This window comes from Oncorhynchus tshawytscha, linkage group LG16, assembly GCF_018296145.1.
Source record: "Oncorhynchus tshawytscha isolate Ot180627B linkage group LG16, Otsh_v2.0, whole genome shotgun sequence".
NCBI classification, from domain to species: Eukaryota; Metazoa; Chordata; class Actinopteri; order Salmoniformes; family Salmonidae; genus Oncorhynchus; species Oncorhynchus tshawytscha.
In genome coordinates, this window is record NC_056444.1 from 11,606,728 (window position 1) to 11,624,814 (window position 18,087).

The window sequence follows — 18,087 nt, forward strand, 5'->3', positions numbered from 1 at the left end:
ACATGCCTATTTTTAACCCCTTTGTGGTGCCCCATAATGAAAGATGAGACCAAAACAAAACACATCCAAAAATAGTAAACAATGGCCAACTACACCTAGATTTTCTGACTCATTTTGCACAATGCACCATCACCTGTGACTGTAGCGTCTGCTCTCACTCTCTAACCATGACGTGGGCTGAAAAACGCCCCATCAGACGGGTAAACCAGGGCAAAGCGGCCACATAGGCGCTCTCCTCTCTCCTCTCATCTCCGTTCTCCATCTACCGAACAGCCAGGCCACACCCACCGCATTGCAGAAGCACATCCCGAAAACCGAGACCGGAACTTCACGATTGCAAGTCATAACTGTTATACGCCAGTGATATAGTCTAGTCTACCAGTAACAAAACCGCTAGACGTAACGCATTGCGCAATAGTAAAGAGCACACAAAAGAGCACAACTCTCCAAACAGAATATAACCGACAACTTTTTGTCTGATGCGCAAGAATCCGTGCGTTATTGTATTATTTGGCCTAGACACTTTTGAACCAGTCGCTACTAGGCAGTAGGCATCGGGCGTTTTGATCACATGGACAATATACAGTATCCCGAGTCAAATTAAACACATACACTAGGCTACACAGCAGCCTATTCATGGTTTCTCAAAGTACAATGTGGGACACTGGATACAAAGACTATATAAAGATGTACATTTCTATTCGTCTTAAAGGTTAATGTTGCTCTACACCTGAGCAGTATTTGTTGGTGCAAGGAATCCGCTTCGTCACCTACTGTAAATGATGCGACGCCGGCACGTCACATTTTCAGATGAAAACCTCGATAACGAAACTATTTTCTCTCTTTCCACAATTATTGTGCGACTATTGAATTCAACACATGACTCTCCTTTCTGAAAGATGGAGTTAGTAGCGTTTTACCGGGTATCCTGTGTCCTCCAAAATCTCTGGTCTAAGGTGCAGTTCCTCCACGCTTTAGCTGCAGACCGGTAAAGTCTCCCCTATGTCATCCTGCCACTGCCTGCAGCAGCCAAAATAGCTTGCTACACTCTACACCGGGAAAAACGGAATTCTGGGATAGCCAAGGATGCCCACCTTATGACAAAACACGACCCACCCACAGATGGATAATACCGGGTGCAGGTTTATACTATTATATGTGCGCAAAATCCCCCTCCTCCAATTGAGAGGTCCTAATAAAAGAAATAAGAGCTATCACACATTGGAAACTGACCTTGGGGAACACATAGACTACTTATTCAAACTTCTGTAATACCTTTTAGATTACTATTATCTATTATATAAATCTAAATGAAAAAAATAATTTGCTTCAACTTATTTACATATTGTAGTGAATACCAGGACTTGAACCCAGGTCCAAAATCTGTCAAACCAACACCTTAACCATTATACCAAGAGGTCCAAACTTCTTAACAAAGTTGCTAGTTGTTGGATTAAGGTTGCTACATTAACCCCTTCCCTCAGGAGAGTGTTTCACCACACTTGTCTCATGCATACACACCTCCCCGATGGCCTCACATGCGCCATCCCGCTTCTAACACCATTGTAACCAATTCGGGAGTTAGCCCTGACCTGGTCTCAAACCCAGCTCGAGCGACTGTCAAGCCAACACCTTAACGGTTACGCCAAGAGGTCCGGCCTTCTTGACGAGGTTGCTAGGTGTTGATTTAAGGTTGAGTTACAACATTGATATTCCACTACATCAGAGTTTGGGATCATAACATGATTATGAGCTATTTGGTCAGGTGGTCCTATATGTTGCATAGTGCCACACCTCAAATCACAGCTGGGCATCGGGTGATGCCATGGCTGCTCCCAAGTTTGAGCTTTTCTGAACAACATATGCATCCTTGAAGCTTTGATAAACAACTTGCTATAGCTGTAAAGCACTTCTATCTGGCTCTCAGGAGGCACTTGTTAAAGTGGCGGCTTGTGACATAAAAAGTTGAGGAACAAAATTTAGCTAACATAAAAAAACAAGCTAATGGGATGACAATCTTTTAAGGTCTGAGCTACCGTCTATCTAAAATGCATAGAACGACATCACAGCTTAAATAGTCTATAACAACACAACTCATAACTACTACCTGAAACCATACACAGCACACCAAATGCATAACATAATGTCTGTCTACTGTTATTGTGCAAAAGACAACCCCAAATCCTGACCTTCAGTTCAGTCTGATAATGACCTTGAGGGGGCCATCTGGGGCCATTTCTATTCAGACAGATTGTCTTGATTCTATTTGCGATATTCATTTTTATGAAAATGCCCCTGTAAATACAATTATAATGCTCTGCAGACCTGAGTGCATTAGCTGATATGGTCTGGTGCTATTAATGTCCACAAAACCATCAAATTATATATCAGTTTAGACTCCTCAAAATTAAGATTCATAACAATATTGTGTGTGCAGATTGCTTAGATTAGAGGTTGAATTATGAAGCCAGCAAACATTATTAAACTTAGAAACATTTATGGTCATATTACCAGATCAAACGACTATGAACCTCCCATTTTATGCTAAAATATGCTAAAAAGTTATAATTTAATAAAATCATTTGTATAACAGGTATATTACATGTGTAAAATCTTAATTTGATCACCCTGCTGCAGAACTTTTATGAACTGTTGGAAATTAAAAACTTGAAGTGTATTCGAGGTTTAAAAATGCTTCTGAATTGTGTCATTTCCCCTTTGAAATTTCAGACTTGATTTTACCTTTAGAAAAATACACTAGATGACCAAAAGTATAGCCAAATTGCATGGCTGTGTGTTCGATTTTATACACCTGTCAGCAACAGGTGTGGCTGAAATAGCTGAATACACAAATTTGAAGGAATGTCCACATGCATTATATATATAAAAGCATGTGGACACCCCTTCGAATGAGTGGATTCGGCTATTTCAGCCACACCCGTTGCTGACAGTCCTCACCGCCGAGTGCCAGGCCTCATCACCCAACATCAGTGCTTGACCTCACTAATGCTCTTGTGGCTGAATTGAAGCAATGTTCCAACATCTAGTGGAAAGCCTTCCCAGAAGAGTGGAGGCCCCCCCAGCCAAGGGGGGTCCAACTCCATATTAATGCCCATGATTTGGAATGAGATGTTCGATGAGCAGGTGTCCACATACTTTGTGTCAGGTAGTGTACTTTTATATATATATATATATATATATAGTGTATATCACAGGAGGTTGGTGGCACCCGTAATTGGGGAGGACAGGCTCGTGGTAATGAGCCCTTCCATTTGCTCCATTCCGGCCGTTATTATGAGCCGTCCTCCCCTCACCAGCCTCCAGTGGTGTGTATCAACGCCTACAAAAATGGCCATTCATTATAATCCACATAACAAGTCACATTTTCTGTTGCTGCAGGATTACTTTCCTGCTGTAGCAAACGGACTCAAATTAAGTTCCTACATCTGTATTAGATAGCTGAAAAGCTAACCCTGAATTAAAAGATGAATAACAGTACACAAACATCCTAAAACTACATTCCCTTAGAAATATCTGACTTGCTGATTTCCAAGTGAAAACGTTATATAATTATATCATTGACCACCCAGGACACTGTCCCAAAAGCACAAGGCATATATTGATAAATTAACACCTATTAACGGCCTGCTGATCCAGTACGATTTATCTGAAATTGAATTACTAGCTTTCCCAGGGTCTGACTTCTGACTGTCATCTCATCTACACAAGTTCCATCAGTTCAAAGAAGAGAGAGTGGGCTGAGTGTTGACTGGCCTCATACACCACCCTGGGGGGACGTCAAAAAAACCCAATTTCAGATAGGTGGGATGAGAAGGAAATGGGTTGGAAGGTTCCCAGAGACTGAGCACTGACTCAGACCCTTCAGAAAATGTGAAGGGTTGCCTAAGCGGTGCCGACTCCAAGCCTCATTTAGTAGTTGATGCATTTCTGTGAAGGCCAACCTAACTCCTCCAGCTGGCAGCCGAGGTCTGAACGGTGAGCCAGGTTCCTGCAAGTGAGAATGATGCCATAAGGTAGCACTAGCTACACTATATATACAGCAGTATGTGAACACACCTTCAAATGAGTGGATTCGTCTATTTAAGCCACGCCCGTTGCTGACAGGGGTATAAAATCGAGCACACAGCCATGCAATCTCCATAGACAAATATTGGCAGTAGAATGGCCTTACTGAAGAGCTCAGTGACTTTCAACATGGCACCATCATAGGATGCCATCTTTCCAACAAGTCAATTCATCAAATTTCTGCCCTGATAGAGCTACCCCGGTCAACTGTAAGTGCTGTTACTGTGAAGTGGAAACGTCTAGGAGCAACAACGGCTCAGCCGCGAAGTGGTAGGCGACACAAGCTCACAGAACGGGACCGCAGAGTGCTGAATCGCGTAGCGCGTAAAAATCGTCTGCCCTCGGTTGCAACACTTATTACCGAGTTCCAAACTGCCTCTGGAAGCAACGTCAGCACAAGAACTGTTCTTCGGCAGTTTCATGAAATGGATTTCCATGGCCGAGCAGCTGCACACAAGCCTAAGAATACCATGCTCAATGCCAAGCGTCGGCTGGAGTGGTGGTAAACTCGCCATCATTGGAGCAGTGGAAGCGCATTCTCTGGAGTGAATAACGGACAAATTTGTGTTTGGCGGATGCCAGGAGAACGCTACCTACTCGAATGCATCATGCCAACTGTAAAGTTTGGTGGAGGAGGAATAATGATCTGGGGCTGTTTTTCATGGTTCAGGCCCCTTAGTTCCAGTGAAGGGAAATCTTAACGCTACACCATTCAATGGCATTTTAGACGATTCTTTGCTTCCAACTTTGTTGCAACAGTTTGGGGAAGGCCCTTTCCTGTTTCAGCATGACAATGTCCCCATGAACAAAGCGAGGTCCATACAGAAATGGTTTGTTGAGATCAATGTGGAAGAACTTCACTGACTTGCACAGAGCCCTGACCTCAACCCCATCAAACACTTTTGGGATGAATAGGAACGTGACTGCGAGCCAGGCCTAATCGCCCGACATCAGTACCCGACCTCACTAATACTCTGCAAAACTTTGCAATACCCTGTTGCTGTACTGCAACACCTTGTAACACACTAACATCCTGTAACACCCTGTTGCTGTACTGTAACAACCTGAAACACCCTCTAACACCCTGTAACACCCTCTAACACCCTGTAACACCCTCTATAACACCCTGTTGCTGTACTGTAACAATCTGAAACACCCTCTAACACCCCGTAACAACCTGAAACACCCTGAAACACCCTCTAACACCCTGTAACACCCTCTAACACCTCGTAACAACCTGAAACACCCTGAAACACCCTCTAACACCCCTGTAACAACCTGAAACACCCTGAAACACCCTCTAACACCCTGTAACACCCTCTAACACCCCGTAACACCCTCTATAACACCCTGTTGCTGTACTGTAACAACCTGAAACACCATGAAACACACTGTAACACCCTGTTGCTGTACTGTAACAACCTGAAACACCCTGAAACACCCTGTTGCTGTACTGCAACACCCTCTAACACCCTGTAATACCCTGTTTCTGTACTGTAACAACCTGAAACTTCCTCTAACACCCTGTTGCTGTACTGTTACAACCTGAAACACCCTGAAACACCCTCTAACACCCTGTAACACCCTGTTGCTGTACTGTAACAACCTGAAACACCCTCTAACACCCTGTTGCTGTACTGTAACAACCTGAAACACCCTGAAACACCCTCTAACACCCTGTTGCTGTACTGTAACACCCTGTAACACCCTCAGCACCCTGTAACACCATGCAACACCCTGTTGCTGTACTGCAATACCCTGAAACACCATCTAACACCCTGTAACACCCTGTTGCTGTAATGCAACAACCTGAAACACCCTCTAACACCCTGTAACACCCTGTTGCTGTAATGCAACAACCTGAAACACCCTCTAACACCCCGTAAAACCCTGTTGCTGTACTGTAACAACCTGAAACACCCTGTAACACCCTGAAACGCCCTGTTGCTGTACTGCAACACCCTGCAACATCCTCCATCACCCTTTAACACCCTGTTGCTGTACTGCAACACCCTGTAACACCCTCAGCACCCTGTAACACCCTGCAACACCCTGTTGCTGTACTGCAATACCCTGCAACACACTGCAACACCCTGTAACACCCTGTAAAACCCTGCAATACCCTGTAACACCCTGCAACACCCTGTAACACCCTGTAAAACCCTGCAATACCCTGCAACACACTGCAACACCCTGTAAAACCCTGCAATACCCTGCAACACCCTGTAACACCCTGTAAAACCCTGCATTACCCTGTGGTGTTAAAACATTTAGCAACGGAAAACAAAGATGCATATTCCTTATTGAACAAGTCCAGGTAGTCCCTACCTGTTTCAGTCAATTTTCTCTCTCCATTTGGTGCCAAATAAACACGACCCGGGTCACCAAGGAAATGCCAATCAACTCCAGTGTTTCGGGTGTCATTTTGATGGGCTCCTGTCGCTCTTCGTCACAACGGTACGACTCATTACAATAGACACCTAATTATCGGGTGAAAAATAGGCAAGCCGAGGGGGATTCATTAAACACTTGACTGCATCTGTCGTGAGGGGCAAGTCAATCACGGTTTAATCAGGAACTTAATGACTAAGTATGCTTCAAGAAATACCTGTCAAAACACAAGGTAAGTGAGAAGGTGGAGAGTGAGAAGGTGGAGGAGAAGCAGTGGCAGAGATAAGAACATTGAATTAGCTTTTTAATCGTTTTCAAAGACAGAAAACAAACTGTCTTCTAAAACGTGTCTAGTCTGAGCTGAAGCCGACCATGTAAAGCCCTTTATTGTGTTAAGGCCGTTCTTGAATTACATTGGCATTTTGGAAAAAATGTATACAAATCTATCATTTGTATTTATTTAAAATGTACGGTGCATTCAGAAAGTTCTCAGACCCCTCCCACATTTTGTTACGTTACAGCCTTATTCTAAAATGGATTACATAGTTTTTCTCCCTCATCATACTACACACAATACACCATAACGACAAAGTAATAACTGTTTTAAATTTATTTTTGCAAATTTATTAAAAATAAAACAAATAAAATGTCACATTTACATACATATTCAGACACATTACTCAGTACTTTGTTGAAGCACCTTTGGCAGTGATCACAGCCTCAAGTCTTCTTGGGTATGATGCTACAAACTTGGCCCACCTGTATTTGGGGAGTTTCTTCTCTTCATTCTTCTCTGCAGATCCTCTCAAGCTCTGTCTTGGTTGGAAGGGGAGCGTCACTGCACAGCTATTTTCAGGTCTCTCCAGAGATGTTAGATTGGGTTCAAATCCAGGCTCTGGCTGGGCCACTCAAGGATATTCAGAGACTTGTCCCGAAGCCACTCCTGTGTTGTCTTGGCTGTGTGCTTAGGGTTGTTGTCTTGTTGGAAGGTGAACCTTCACTCCAGTCTGAGGTCCTGAGCGCTCTGGAGCAGGTTTTCATCAAGGATCTCTGTGTACTTTGCTCCATTCATCTTTCCCTCGATCCTGACTAGTCTCCCAGTCCCTGCAGCTGAAAGATTACCCCACAGTATGATACAGGGATGCAAACTGATGAGGGCACAAAAAGGTGACACTTAATTTTTTGGGCACTGAAACATGCAAAAAAACCCTGCTCGGGGGAAATGCAACAACAAAGAATATGATCTACATGATCAGTCTCTGTGTGTAAAATAAAAAGTGGTTAATGTGAACCTAACCCACAGCTAAAAAAAATGTAAAGAAAGCAATCCAATGTTATTTGTTGCCTAGACTTTACTGCAAATGACACTCAAGTCTTGAGAAAAAAACAATATTAATATTTCAGTTAGCCATGACAGCCTTTATAATAGAACGCTTGTGACCACACAAAACATCTTAAAGTAGAAATAGAATGAAACAAACAGGCATTCTATTTTTGCTCTATTATAGTGGCCACTATAGTAGACATCGATCAAGTGCACAAGGCTACATGTGTGAAAAAAATAACGTTCACCGAGTAAAACAAATTACAATTCCCCTCTCACTCTCTCACACACACACACACACACACACACACACACACACACACACACACACACACACACACACACACACACACACACACACACACACACACGTGTTACTGTCAAGTTCAACATAACAAAAACAATATCTTTGGGCTACACTGCACATTATTGGCATTATTACATTGTATTATTACATTGTATTACATTGCCAGCAAAAGTGGGAAAGAGGGAACGTGTGTGGTGTTCCTTTCACCTCTATAGTGGCATCCAGCTTAGCCAGGCCCAGCTCCAGCTACACTTTAACCCTGAATCCACTTGTTTAACAAGCAACGCCTCATTTTCACCATATTCTCTCATTCTGAAAATGAACCACATACTGTAGAGGGAAAACATTAGTTAACAGATAGTGGTTAGTTCGTTAACTAGTTAACTAGTTGGTGACGATAAGCAGAAATAAGGGAGTACCATCTCTCGTTGTAGTCGATGTGAGTTTCTCTTTCAAACAATCCCCTTGTACACAGCCAATAGCTAACTAGCTAACGTTAGCCAAAGCAAGCTATCTAGCTACTGATAGTGCAACCCTAAGTGACAGTAAATCAAATCAAAGTTTATTTGTCACGTGCGTCGAATACAACAGGTGTAGACCTTACAGTGAAATGCTTACTTACGAGCCCTTAACAAACAGTGCAGTTTTTAAGTAAAAAAATAGGTATTAGGTAAACAATAGATAGGTAAAGAAATGTTTTTAAAAAACAGTCGCTATAAACAGGTGGTACAGGTACAGAGTCAATGTGCGGGTGCACTGGTTAGTCGGGCTATTTGAGGTAATATGTACATGTAGGATCAGTTAAAGTGACTATGTACAGATGATAAACAGAGAGTAGCAGCAACGTAAAAGGGGGGGTGGAGGGGTTTGGGGGGTGGACACAATGTATAGTCCGGGTAGCCATTTGAGTCTTATGCTTGGGGGTAAAAGCTGTTGAGAAGCTTTTGGTCCTAGACTTGGTGCTCCAGTACCGCTTGCCATGCGGTAGCAGAGAGAACAGTCTATGACTGGGGTGGCTGGAGTCTTTGACAATTTCTAGGGCCTTCCTCTGACACCGCCTGGTATAGAGGTCCTGGATGGCAGGCAGCTTAGCCCCAGTGATGTACTGGGCCGTACGTACTACCCTCTGTAGTGCCTTGCGGTCGCAGGCTGAGCAGTTGCCATACCAGGCAGTGATGCAACCAGTCAGGATTCTCTCGATGTTGCAGCTGTAGAACCTTTTGTAATCATGAATCTATGTCGTTTGTAACTGGTTTGGCTTTACGATGTTCGATCTCGACCAAAAAACAATACTGTGTAAGTCGTGTAGACGCTAGCCAAATGTGGAAACACCAACAATATTTTTCACCACCTGAAAACCTTGCATGTGCGCGAATATGAAGAATCATTCGTTAGTGGTACACCCTATGACAAGAAGAGCAACAAGTGGAATTAGATAATGAGTGCAGTTACGTATCACATAGCGAAAGACATGGAACCAATTCAAACTGTGGAGGAAGTCGGTTTCAGCAAGTTGATTCGAACTTCAGACCCAAGATACGAGATCGCGAGCCATAAATACTTCAGCCAGAACTCTACACAGAATGTCGGGACAGAGTTGCCAACGAAATCCATAACACTGCATTCTTCTCTCCCACTGCCGACTTTCGGTCAAGCAAGTTGGCCCTCTGAGAGAGCATTTAGCACTAAAGGCAATGTCTACTTTAAATATTTTTGTATCAAATTTTACTGCATATTTATTTAACTCGTATACCTTTGTTAATGTTTCAAGTTTGCACAGGTTTTCCACAGAAGTAAAAAAAATATGATATATATATATAAAAATGTGCAATGCCCCCTTTCTGTTTCTACAAGGTTAAAGCAATATCATAATTTTTTTAAACATTTTTTTTTTACATTATATTGTGAAATTATATTGTTATCGTCCGGACAGTGGAAAATATTGTGATATGAATTTTTGTTCATATCGACAACCCCTAGGTGGTATACAGAAGATAGCCCTATTTGGGAAAAGACCAAGTCCATGTTATGGCAAAAACAGATCAAATAAGCAAAGAGAAATGACAGTTCATCATTACTTTAAGACATGAAGGTCAGTCAATCCGGGAAATGTCAAGAACTCTGAAAGTTTCTTCAAGTGCAGTCGCAAAAAACATCAAGAGCTATGATGAAACTGGCTCTCATGAGGTCCACCACAGGAAAGGAAGTCCCAGAGTTACCTCTGCTGCAGAGGATAAGTTCATTAGAGTTACCAGCCTCAGAAATTGCAGCCCAAATAAATGCTCCACAGAGTTTAAGTAACAGACACATCTCAACATCAACTGTTCAGAGGAGACTGTGTGAATCAGGCCTTCATGGTTGAATTGCTGCAAAGAAACCACAACTAAAGCACACCAATAATAAGAAGAGACTTGCTTGGGCCAAGAAACACGAGCAATGGACATTAGACCAGTGGAAATCTGTCCTTTGGTCTGATGAGTCCAAATTTAAGATTTTTAGTTCCAACCGCCGTGTCTTGTAAGATGCAGAGTAGGTGAGCGGATGATCTCTGCATGTGTTGTTCCCACCATGAAGCATGGAAAAGGAGGTGTGATGGTGTAGGGGTGCTTTTGCTGGTGACACTGACAGTGATTTATTTAGAATTCAAGGCACACTTAACTAGCATGGCTACCACAGCCTTCTGCAGCGATATGCCATCCCATCTGGTTTGCGCTTAGTGGGACTATCATTTGTTTGTCAACAGGACAATGACCCAACACACCTCCAGGCTGTGTAAGGGTTATCTGACCAAAGAGAGTGATGGAGTGCTGTATCAGATGACCTGGCCTCCATAATCACCCGACCTCAACCCAATTGAGATGGTATGGGATGAGTTGGACCGCAGAGTGAAGGAAAAGCAGCCAACAAGTGCTCAGCATATGTGGGAACTCCTTCAAGACTGTTGGAAAAGCATTCCAGGTAGAGCTGGCTGAGAGAATGCCAAGAATGTGCTTAGTGCGCCAAATATAAAATATATTTGGATTTTTAAGAACACTTTTTTGGTTAATACATGATTCATGATAATACATGTGTTATTTCATAGTTTTGATGCCTTCACTATTATTCTACAATGTAAAAAATAGTCAAAATAAAGAAAAACCTTTGAATGAGTACAGTAGGTGTGTCCAAACTTTTGACTGGTACTGTATGTTTTCTTATTAAATAACAGTTAAATAAAAAGGAACATTTATTATGTTTCTGTCATTAAAAAGTGTTTTTATATGGTGCCAAAGTCAAGGGACAGCATTTACCACCGCAATTCAAGAATTCCCTGTTAGTGTTACAGTGGATACGCCAACATTTTGTCTGCCATACATGGCTAATCCATGGAAAATTCTATGATGCCATGTTTCAACTGCAAGTCCTTCAAGAAAGCACAAAGATACTGTAGCAGGGTTGTAATGAATGAGAGTGATGCTGTACAATTTTCCCTCATTTTCAGAGAGCAACTATTACGCCATCTTCCTTCCTTTGTTGCTATGTAACATGGGTATGGTACTGTTGTTATGTAACATGGGTATGGTACTGTTGCTATGTAACATGGGTATGGTACTGTTGCTATGTAACATGGGTATGGTACTGTTGCTATGTAACATGGGTATGGTACTGTTGCTATGTAACATGGGTATGGTACTGTTGCTTTGTAACATTGGTATTGTACTGTTACCATGTAACATCGGTATTGTACTGTTACCATGTAACATCGGTATTGTACTGTAGGACTACATGCAGCAATGTACCAAACATACTGTATGAGGCAATCTTCAGTAAGAACAGAGATCTGCTCCACATTCTACACTAATAACATCTAATCAAGAATTCTGTTTCAAATCCACAGTAAGTCTTCACAAGACTCCAAAATGGAAAAGATGCTCAGCCCACAACAGCCAGAAAAATATCCACTGAATGACTGAGAACTCCACAAAGACCTAATTATCTTGTAATCAAAGACAATATAACAATGCAATCAAAGTTATTGTAGAGGCTGATAATCCATTCATATTTGAACAATGGCAAGCTCTTTGTGAAACTCTAGTATCAGTGTTGACAAAAGTAGAAAATGGTTAAATTAGGCTAAACTGTGATGTGACAGAAGGAAATTTGTGTGAGCATGTGTGGGTGTTTGACAGAAAATATGTATGTGCGAGAGAGACAACAAACTCAGATAGCACAGATACCTCTGGCCAACAGATGTACACATGATGCATTGAGAAGATGCAGTTTGGACACTGTTTGCTAATTGGCAAGATGTCTCACAGATGTGTGTAGAATACCTACATTCTACATTCTACAGTTCTACATCGTTTATACGACAGCCAGGCGTCAACATTCCATTCTGATATCTCAGCGACGTCTTCCCAATGTGCAAACGCTCTCCACACTATATATTCCAAACACATGTTGATACTTTGGCCAAAGGTGTTTACTGGGAAGGGAGCCCTTGGGATTTATTGTATACGGTGGTCCTGTATGGCTCAGTTGGTAGACCATGGCACTTACACCACCAGGGCTGTGGATTCGATTCCCGGTGCCACCCGTATGTAAAATGTACACAAGCATGACTGTAATTCGCTTTGGATAGAAGTGTCTGCTAAATAGCATATATTTTTTATTATACTGGCAGTGGTAATATCCCTGAACAATATGGCTATAATGGATCGGATTGTGACAACCAACCTGACATTGTTTTATAATGGAGTTGATAGTGACATCCATCCCCAACCACCCCCCAATGCTAATGAAGATGCTAGTAACCACATGGCTTGACTTAGTAACTCAGAAATAGGTTTGAAATACAGCACTCCCTTTCCTATTTTCAACAAACATAATTGTTCATAGATACTCCCATAAAGTAAACATATACAAAGAAAATACCAATATATATATATATTTTCTTTTACCTTTGAAAAACACAAATTCCCCTCACTTCAATATTTTGTCACACTCACATGAATTGAGTTCTTTCAAAGAATTCATCCATTTTAACCTTAAATATATTACACAGCTCCATTTAGATTGGAAGTAATTAGCACTGTGAGACAACCAACCCAGGTCTCCCCTATGCACATCGACCAGGGATGGTAAACTTTGATAGGAGTGGGGGCACAACATTTTTCATCAATCATTGAGGGGCTGCAGTTGCTCCCGGGTCTGTGTACCCACATCCATACCCGCACATTGCGAGCAAAACATTTTAGTGGCCCCTTATTGACAGCGCAGAATTTTTAAAAACATTTTTGACTTCATTTTGTGCAATTCTACTCACTTTATCTTGGAGTGTAGAGAAAATGTTGCAGTTTTAAAGCAAGTTTTCTACAATTCAACACATTTTGTCATGTGGCAGAGAGAAGGGTAACAATTTTATAACTAAATTCATGCAATTTAACACATTTTGCCATGGGGCAGAGAGAAGGTTTACAATTTTATAACAAAATTCATGCAAATCAACACATTTTGCCATGGGGCAGAGAGAAGGTTAACAATTTTATAACTAAATTCATGCAATTCTACACATTTTGAAATAGGGTGGAGAGAAATGTTTGCAGTTTTATTTAATCTGATATCTGAGTGAGACTGACTAACAAAATCAGTGGGTGTCACCCCAGCCGATACTTCAACCATGATAACAAGTTTAGATAGCTGGCTGCTAAACTAATTTAGCAATCTAAAAAATGTTAGCTGACATGAGCTAATTGACGGGCTATCAGTGTGTCATGATGTTGGCCTGGGGGTAGGTTTATGACAGTCATTTTTTATTTTTTTTATTTCACCTTTATTTAACCAGGTAGGCTAGTTGAGAACAAGTTCTCATTTGCAACTGCGACCTGGCCAAGATAAAGCATAGCAGTGTGAACAGACAACACAGAGTTACACATGGAGTAAACAATTAACAAGTCAATAACACAGTAGAAAAAAAAGGGGAGTCTATATACATTGTGTGCAAAAGGCATGAGGAGGTAGGCGAATAATTAAAATTTTGCAGATTAATAACACTGGAGTGATAAATGATTAGATGGTCATGTACAGGTAGAGATATTGGTGTGCAAAAGAGCAGAAAAGTAAATAAATAAAAACAGTATGGGGATGAGGTAGATAAAAATGGGTGGGCTATTTACCGATAGACTATGTACAGCTGCAGCGATCGGTTAACTGCTCAGACAGCAGACGTTTGAAGTTGGTGAGGGAGATAAAAGTCTCCAACTTCAGCGATTTTTGCAATTCGTTCCAGTCACAGGCAGCAGAGAACTGGAACGAAAGGCGGCCAAATGAGGTGTTGGCTTTAGGGATGATCAGTGAGATACACCTGCTGGAGCGCGTGCTACGGATGGGTGTTGCCATCGTGACCAGTGAACTGAGATAAGGCGGAGCTTTACCTAGCATGGACTTGTAGATGACCTGGAGCCAGTGGGTCTGGCAACGAATATGTAGCGAGGGCCAGCCGACTAGAGCATACAAGTCGCAGTGGTGGGTGGTATAAGGTGCTTTAGTGACAAAACGGATGGCACTGTGATAAACTGCATCCAGTTTGCTGAGTAGAGTGTTGGAAGCAATTTTGTAGATGACATCGCCGAAGTCGAGGATCGGTAGGATAGTCAGTTTTACTAGGCTAAGTTTGGCGGCGTGAGTGAAGGAGGCCGATTCTTGATTTGATTTTCGATTGGAGATGTTTGATATGAGTCTGGAAGGAGAGTTTACAGTCTAGCCAGACACCTAGGTACTTATAGATGTCCACATATTCAAGGTCGGAACCATCCAGGGTGGTGATGCTGGTCAGGCGTGCGGTTGCAGGCAGCGAACGGTTGAAAAGCATGCATTTGGTTTTACTAGCGTTTAAGAGCAGTTGGAGGCCACGGAAGGAGTGTTGTATGGCATTGAAGCTCGTTTGGAGGTTAGATAGCACAGTGTCCAAGGACGGGCCGGAAGTATATAGAATGGTGTCGTCTGCGTAGAGGTGGATCAGGGAATCGCCCGCAGCAAGAGCAACATCATTGATATATACAGAGAAAAGAGTCGGCCCGAGAATTGAACCCTGTGGCACCCCCATAGAGACTGCCAGAGGACCGGACAGCATGCCCTCCGATTTGACACACTGAACTCTGTCTGCAAAGTAATTGGTGAACCAGGCAAGGCAGTCATCCGAAAAACCGAGGCTACTGAGTCTGCCGATAAGAATATGGTGATTGACAGAGTCGAACGCCTTGGCAAGGTCGATGAAGACGGCTGCACAGTGTCTTTTATCGATGGCGGTTATGATATCGTTTAGTACCTTGAGCGTGGCTGAGGTGCACCCGTGACCGGCTCGGAAACCCGATTGCACAGCGGAGAAGGTACGGTGGGATTCGAGATGGTCAGTGACCTGTTTGTTGACTTGGCTTTCGAAGACCTTAGATAGGCAGGGCAGGATGGATATAGGTCTGTAACAGTTTGGGTCCAGGGTGTCTCCCCCTTTGAAGAGGGGGATGACTGCGGCAGCTTTCAATCCTTGGGGATCTCAGACGATATGAAAGAGAGGTTGAACAGGCTGGTAATAGGGGTTGCGACAATGGCAGCGGATAGTTTCAGAAATAGAGGGTCCAGATTGTCAAGCCCAGCTGATTTGTACAGGTCCAGGTTTTGCAGCTCTTTCAGAACATCTGCTATCTGGATTTGGGTAAAGGAGAACCTGGAGAGGCTTGGGCGAGTAGCTGCGGGGGGGAGGGGGGCGGAGCTGTTGGCTGAGGTTGGAGTAGCCAGTCGGAAAGCATGGCCAGCTGTTGAGAAATGCTTGTTGAAGTTTTCGATAATCATGGATTTATCGGTGGTGACCGTGTTACCTAGCCTCAGTGCAGTGGGCAGCTGGGAGGAGGTGCACTTGTTCTCCATGGACTTCACAGTGTCCCAGAACTTTTTGGAGTTGGAGCTACAGGATGCAAACTTTTGCCTGAAGAAGCTGGCCTTAGCTTTCCTGACTGACTGCGTGTATTGGTTCCTGACTTCCCTGAACAGTTGCATATCGCGGGGACTATTCGATGCTATTGCAGTCCGCCACAGGATATTTTTGTGCTGGTCGAGGGCAGCAGAGGTGTATTTGGAGGGCCAGTTGGTCAGGATGACGTCTATGAGGGTGCCCTTGTTTACAGATTTAAGGTTGTACCTGGAGGGTTCCTTGATGATTTGTGTGAGATTGAGGGCATCTAGCTTAGATTGTAGGACTGCCGAGGTGTTAAGCATATCCCAGTTTAGGTCACCTAACAGAACAAACTCTGAAGCTAGATGGGGGGCGATCAATTCACAAATGGTGTCCAGGGCACAGCTGGGAGCTGAGGGGGGTCGGTAGCAGGCGGCAACAGTGAGAGACTTATTTCTGGAGAGAGTAATTTTCAAAATTAGTAGTTCGAACTGTTTGGGTATGGACCTGGAAAGTATGACATTACTTTGCAGGCTCTCTCTGCAGTAAACTGCAACTCCTCCCCCTTTGTCAGTTCTATCTTGACAGAAAATGTTATAGTTGGGTATGGAAATCTCAGAATTTTTGGTGGCCTTCCTGAGCCAGGATTCAGACACGGGAAGGACATCAGGGTTAGCAGAGTGTGCTAAAGCAGTGAGTAAAACAAACTTAGGGAGGAGGCTTCTGATGTTGACATGCATGAAACCAAGGCTTTTTTGATCACAGAAGTCAACAAATGAGGGTGCCTGGGGACATGCAGGGCCTGGGTTTACCTCCACATCACCCGCGGAACAGAGGAGGAGTAGAATGAGGGTGCGGCTAAAGGCTATCAAAACTGGTCGCCTAGAGCGTTGGGGACAGAGAATAAAAGGAGCATATTTCTGGGCATGGTAGAATATATTCAGGGCATAATGCGCAGACAGGGGTATGGTGGGGTGCGGGTACAGCGGAGGTAAGCCCAGGCACTGGGTGATGATGAGAGAGGTTGTATCTCTGGACATGCTGGTTGTAATGGGTGAGGTCACCGCATGTGTGGGAGGTGGGACAAAGGAGGTATCAGGGGTATGAAGAGTGGAACTAGGGGCTCCATTGTAAACTAAAACAATGATAACTAACCTGAACAACAGTATACAAGGCATATTGACATTTGAGAGAGACATACAGCGAGGCATACAGTAATCACAGGTGTTGAATTGGGAGAGCTAGCTAAAACAGTAGCTAAAACAGTAGGTGAGACAACAACAGCTAATCAGCTAGCACAACAACAGCAGGTAAAATGGCGATGACTAGGCAGGGAGGGGTCGGATTAACTACACACAGAGCCTGAGTGCAGCTGGGGCCGACAGATAAAACATAAATAATAGCAGAATGGAGTACCGTGATTAATGGACAGTCCAGCATGCATCAGCTATGTAGCCAAGTGATCAGTGTCCAGGGGGCAGCGGTGGATGGGGCAGGGAAGCTGGACTGGCGAGTATTATCCAGGTAAGGTAAAAGCCGCTAGCAGTGGCTAACAATGACTAAATAGCTTGTAGCTAGTTAGCTGGTTAGCTTCTGGAGGTTCTTGAGTGTGTTCTAAAAATTAAAAATAATAGCGATTCCGTATCACATTGGGTGAGGCAGGTTACCGGAAGGTATAAACAAATTAAAAATCGAAAAGAGATTGAAAGTAAATATGGGTCCAGTGAGTGTTTGGGACGCGGCGATTCAGACGGTTAGCAGGCCTGTGCTAACAAGCTAACAGTTAGTAGGCCGGGGCTAAACAAGGTAGCAGTTAGCGGACCGGGGCTAAACAAGCTAGCAGTTAGCAGGCCGAATTAGCAAGCAAGGAGATAGCAAGGGCTAGAAAGTTAGCCTTTGGGGGGCGTCGCGATGGGGTGAGTCTGTTTATGCCTCTTCATGCGGTGACATCGATAGACCGGTCGTGGGTCCGGATATTGTAGCCCAGGAGTATGCTTCGGTGGTAGCACAGGAGCTCTGGCCGGGCTAGCTTCAAGCTAAGTGGGTGGAAAC

At 43.4% G+C, this 18,087-nt stretch overlaps 1 protein-coding gene across 9 annotated transcripts in view; it reads right to left on the minus strand.

Annotated features, from left to right (window-relative positions):
* Positions 1 to 18,087, minus strand: part of LOC112215320 (band 4.1-like protein 3) — a 120,317-nt gene that overhangs the window by 85,227 nt on the left and 17,003 nt on the right. For 2 of the 9 annotated variants that reach the window (XM_042298771.1, XM_042298769.1), the window contains exon 1: positions 921 to 1,058. The exons of 1 other annotated variant lie outside the window; for it this stretch is intronic. The gene's annotated coding sequence lies outside the window, so the exon portion shown is untranslated. Of the gene's footprint in view, positions 1 to 920; positions 1,061 to 18,087 lie in introns of those variants that run through there. 6 more of the 9 variants (XM_042298772.1, XM_042298774.1, XM_024374257.1 and 3 more) reach the window with 5 other exon arrangements.